The sequence below is a fragment of the Camellia sinensis genome, chromosome 2 (genome assembly GCF_055761805.1).
Source record: "Camellia sinensis isolate YWXY chromosome 2, ASM5576180v1, whole genome shotgun sequence".
Lineage (NCBI taxonomy): Eukaryota > Viridiplantae > Streptophyta > Magnoliopsida > Ericales > Theaceae > Camellia > Camellia sinensis.
The window spans coordinates 23517734-23523733 of record NC_138962.1 but is presented as its reverse complement, the minus strand read 5'-3'; the positions used below and the strand labels follow the sequence as shown (position 1 = coordinate 23523733).

Genomic DNA, 6000 nt, shown 5'->3' with positions numbered 1-6000 from the left:
GTTGTCTTATTTAATAGTACAAGTTGTAGTTTAGATTGTATAAGCATATCTGTGAAAAAGTTGTATTTTAATAGCTATTTATGTCAAAAATTGTATTTCCTTCTTTCAATAGCTGTTTAGTTCAATTTAATAGCTGTTTAGTTCAATTTGTAGTTTAGATTGTATAAGCATATCTGTGAAAAGGTTGTATTTTAATAACTGTTTAGTTCAATTTTCTTTTCTCCAGTAATGTGATTTGACGTGTATCACTATTGTATAAATCATTTATCTCTTACTCTTACTCTTCCTCTTTGTCAACATAAAGCCATTGGATTTTTTAATATTATACATTGGTTATGCTGGGCATCTGTTGGTATAATAAAGAATGAATTTTTTTTCCCTAAACTTACACAGAAAATCATTGGTTTCGCCAGTCATTATGTATTACATTGAGTTGAATGTTAATAAGAACCTACTCAATATGATGGAATTCCAAACAAATATAAAATTACTATTAAAATAATATGTGCATAGATAATGCACCAACAACATCCAATCATGAGAAGAATTGCATATCAATCAATAAAAATCCTCAAATGTATAGGTAAAATATGCAACTACTAATCCAGAAGGGAAATATTACATTCAATGATAACCTAAAAGCACCATTAGCAGAAGTATAACATAAGAAGAAAAGAAGAATTAAAAACATAAACAGATTTCAATAAATAAATAATTGCAGTCTCGTATCAGTTACATGAGTACATAATTCAATTACCCACACATCAGATTTCACAAACTCAACCAAAATTTCAAGATATATCTATATATATGGAGTCAAAACAACTACCAAATCGAAAAACCATTACAAACAAAAGCTATTCATATCATCTTTTCCAAAATTTAAAATCCAACCACTCCAAGTGAGTTCACAAATGTGAAAGGGGCATTTTGAAGAATGGGAAACAAGAATTGATACAGGAAATAGGGGTTAACAAAAGGGGATTTCGAAGAAGGGAATCAAAACAACGACCAAAGTAAACAAACATAAAAAACCTAAACCTAATATTTTCTTAATTTTGTAACTCACTGGAGAGAAAGATGAGGATCTTATTTTTCTTTGTTTTACAATTAAACAAATTTGGAATTCTGGATAAGACAAAAAGTGAAGATAGTAACAACTTTCTTCATTGTTTATTAGAAAAGAAAAAAGAAAAAAAAAAGGATTAAACACTACAGGAAATTTGCTTTTTAGCGGTGTTTTTAAAACGCCGCGAAAAACCTGAAAAACGCCATAAAAAGTTACAGTGACGTTTAAAATTTTCGTCACTGATATGGCCGCCGCAATAGCTTTACAACGTTTGAAAACCGTCACTAAAACTATAATACGATGTTTTTGAAAACGCCACAAAATGTTGACGTCCGCTTCTCTTAAAAAATTTTATTTTTTTTTCACTAGAAGTTCCTACATTTTGGTAATAATTCCATGGGACTGGATGCTAAATAATCACTCCATCTGAAACAAGATGCAAAGATCCAGGCTTTGGAACAGAAGTAATCTGAATACTACTAATATTTTAAATACCAATGGAGGCCAGATGCAATTTCCACAAAAAAACAAAAAACAAATCTTCCACTAGACTAAGCCAAATACATTATAATGAAATCTAAAAAAACAAAATTCAAATTCATACTCAGAAGAAATAAAAAATTCAAAGCCATAAGATACTTCAAATAACACATGAAATCAATGGCTTTCAACAGATACCATAAGATACATCAATTCCACAAGATCCAACAGATCCATCAATATGGAAAATGACAGATCCTTATAACAGTACTGTTTCCAGTCATTTTCAAGAGGAGTACTCCAACAGATCCAACAGATACATCAATTCCACTAGATTTTTGTAGTTTTCTTCTTGAATTGGACTTTATTGGTACCACAAGACTCTGAGCACCTTAGAGGACGAGATCAATGGCTTCTAATAAGCTGCAAAACAACAATGGAACATAGATAACAAGGCAAATAGATATTTCCATCGCAAAATCAATATTTCCATCACATATGTAGCAACAAAATCAAAACAGAGAAAAGCTGAGCATGCAAATAGAATTGAAAACAAGCCAGCTTACTCCTAACAGTCAACAAGGCAATACATACCTACCTCATCAATGGGATGTCAGATCATTGCTGCCCCACACATTACACCAAAGTAATAGACACAATGAAAAGATAGACCTACCATCCAATTAGACAATAAAAAACAACAAACTACAATGAGGATGGTTTTCATGTTTAGATCTCTAAGAAAAATGAATCAAAAGAATAGCCAAAAAATAATTCTATTTAGACAAACTAGTTGATGCATAGGCAAGCCATTTGTATGCTTAAAGGTAGACACACCAAACCAGATAGCTAATCTCAAGCGGTGAAATACATGATTATCAATAATACATTCAAGCAGTGGAGAAAGCAATTACAGTGGTCTCTCCCCAAACTACGAAAAAGATGAAAAACTCCAGTGTGGGCTTTATTCTGTTTTTGCTGAGTGGGGTTTTTTTTGACTGATCTGAACTTTGTTCTCTTGGGCTCAATACAATGCATAAATGCTTTCCAGATTCCCAATGGTCTGAAAACTCAATGTATTAAAGAAAATGAACACAAGTTTTCTTGCCTAAACTTAGGGGATGCTAATTAATTTAACTTCATCATGATGTGGCAATTGCATAAGTTGTTGGTTAGTTTTGTAATTTTTTATAGATTAGTATAATATAAGAAATTAAGGGAGAGAACCCTAATGTTCTCATTCTTTCCTATTTTCATATAACCTTATATCTCTTCTCTTTTTCATTCTTAATTCTCTATTCAAATTTGATAAAACTTTCCCTGATCGACTAGGAGAGTTCACTTACCCTATATATTTTGTGTTTCCATTGGATAGGCCTTACTCTGGTTTTTCCAATTTTTTCTTACTTATAGCAAAAAAAATTGAGTATTTTCAGATCTGTCCATTGAAGCATTTTAGGAACAATTTTATTGGTTATTCATTAAGAGAGGGGGGCGACTTACACTCGGAATAAAATGTGGTTTCTCAACAGTCAACAATCATTGGCTACTTCTCTCCAAACTGTAACGCATAATCCTACCTTACAAATTACCATGGTAAAGCTTAATGGGCGCAATTATTTGTCTTGGTTTCAATTAGCCAAGTTGTTTATCAAAAGTAGAGAGAAAATAGGGTATGTAACTAGACAAATTGTGTAACCAAGGGACAATAACCCACTTTATGATTACTGGGACTCCCAGAATTCTACTGCCATATCATGGCATCTCAACTCGATAGAGCCTGAAATCAATTGTGGTTATTTTTTCATGGATACCACAAACGATATTTGGGATGCAGCTGCACATACCGTACCCAAAGGAAGGGAATATGGCACAAGTGTACGAATTGAAATGCAGGATTCACAATACTAAGCACAGTTTTGAAAGGCGAAAGCGCAAGGCGAGGCATTTTACTCTTGAAGATGCGAGTCATAAACCCTTTGAATTCTGGTTTTTTTTTTTAATAAAATATAAACTTATAAAACTAGGGAATAACAAATAAAATTCATAAAAACCGTTTCATACATATACATAAAAGCAAAAAGAATTAATAAATCAGACAATATGCAAGACAATAACACTAAAAAATAAATAAATAAAAAAGAGACCAGTTATGCAACAAATACAAGAGTCCAACCAAGGTCATTTAGGAAAAATAAATACTCCACCAAATACGGAGTTTGGGGTTTTTATGAATTTTTATCTCAGTAGCATACACACAGCAGCATACACACAACAATGATAATAACATCAACAGTAGCATACACACAGCAATGATCTCTCTGACAATTTACATATGTGTACATGAATATTTAGAGAGAAAAGCAGTGTTATATTACAAAACTAGATAGATATATCAGCGCATACCTATTATAGAAGCACAATGCATATTCGTATAAGATTCGTCTCCCGTGAGCAATTCTCACATGACATTAGTCATATTCATCTTCACTTTCGGTACCAATATTCCTGAAGTTCAAGTTGCAATAAACAGTTCAAGGTAAATAAATGACTAAGAAGTTCAGTATAAAGATAGCATGGGTAAAAACATATCAAACATGAAAAGAGATGCAAAAATTCACCATGGAAAGAGTGCTTAGGCAGAAGATTGCTTCTGTAAACATACATGATGTTAACTAGGATTTCTATTTCAAATGTTTAAGAAAGGTTACTCTGGATTCCAAAGTAATTCAAAATTGATATTCGGAGCCCAACATTTATATTAGCCTAGTGATGATGAGTATTCTGTCACTTCCATAAGAATACAATCAGTGGATATGTTTCAAATTCTTATACACCTGAAATTCTCATGTAATCCACTAATTATGAGTGTTTTTAAGGACAATTAACAAACATTTGAGAACAGAGGATCTTTCACCACTAAAATTCAGGTTGGAGAAAGGAGAAGAACAACACAACAATACCCAAAACAAAGATATTAAAATACTTGGAAAAAATGCTACTAGCAGTAGAGAAGTGGCAGGCTTTCAGCCATCGCGATTGGTCTCACAGGGAGCAGAAAATCCTTACAAATAAGACACAGAAGTATCTAACAATGTAAACCACAAGCATAATAAATGGAAATATATACAACTACCATAAAAAAAATGATATCACAGTACACGAATCCAAAAAATAAATTAAATGAACTTAAATATTTACATGAGTTGTTACAACAACCAAACAATAAATGGCTTTACATCCAATCCAAATGCAGCACACTTACTTCATGAATACCTGCAAACACAAAAGCACACCAAAAGAAAATTATATTCAGTCCCTTCAAGCAACTACCAAATCAAACAAACATTACAAACAAAAGCTATTCATATCATCTTTTCCTAAATTTAGAATCCAACCACTCCAAGTGAGTTCACAAACATGAAAGGGGCATTTTGAAGAATGCGAAACCAGAATCGATACAGGAAATAGGGGTTAACAAAAGGAGATTCCGTAGAAGGGAATCAAAACAATTACCAAAGTGAACAAACATAAAAAACTTAAACCTAATATTTTCCTATTTTTATAAACCAACCCAGTGAGTTCACAAACGTGAAAGGGGCAGTTTCAAAGAAAGGGATTGCGGTCTAGGGTTTCATAGAATGGAGATGGAGAAAGGGAGAGAGAAAAAAGTTGCACAGAGAGAGAGAGAGAGACATACCTTCAGGCGAAGTCGAGGGTAGGTCGTGTTCGCAGGGATGGTCTTCGAGGGCGAAGAAGAGTGTCTGAGTGGTGTCTCAAAAACAGAGGGGCTTTGGGAAAACAACTGAAGAAATTTAAAAAAAAGGTAACCGGTTAAAGAGGTAGTCAGGATTCCTAATCAAATTATTTAGTGACTGAGATTAATTTGTAAAAATCTAATGGCTTAAAATAAATTTGTATATGATGTGCACATCTTATTGAGGTGCACATCTTAACATCTCTCGGTATAATCTAAAAAAGATAAAAAGTGTGCTGATAAAAAAGTGTGCTACCATAGATCATGCGAAAGAAGCTTTTAATTTTTAATTTTTTTATAGCACGATTATTATACTTTAAAAAATATAAACTTTCTAAAATTTACCTGTTATTGTTTTTGAGAAACATCAATAGCAATAATTAATGAATTTAAAAGAATGATAAAATAAAAAAATTTAAATTATTTTAATTTTTCGTTTTTGAAAAGTATCTAATATTTTGAAATAATAAAAAATAGGGTAAATTACAAATACACTCCTGAGATTTGATTAAAATATAAATCGCCCTCTATAGTTCTGGGAAATTATATTCCATCCTTTGAGGTTTTTGATTTCATAATAAATCGTCCATTTTATTAATGGAAGGTGAATTACACTACCGGTCCCTATAATTTGGGGCTCGTGTCACTTTGGTCTCTAACTTTTCAATTGTGACACATTTGATCATGGATTTTG

The 6000-nt window shown here is 32.2% G+C and overlaps 1 long non-coding RNA gene across 1 annotated transcript; it reads right to left on the bottom strand.

The window, feature by feature from the left end:
- Positions 1–1521: 1521 nt before the first annotated feature.
- LOC114282982 (uncharacterized) lies at positions 1522–5380 on the bottom strand. Its single transcript, XR_003636455.2, has 4 exons — positions 5250–5380; positions 4751–4825; positions 3956–4057; positions 1522–1972 (listed from the first exon to the last, which is right to left on the bottom strand). It is a non-coding gene; the product is annotated as an uncharacterized LOC114282982 (long non-coding RNA).
- Positions 5381–6000: the final 620 nt, after the last annotated feature.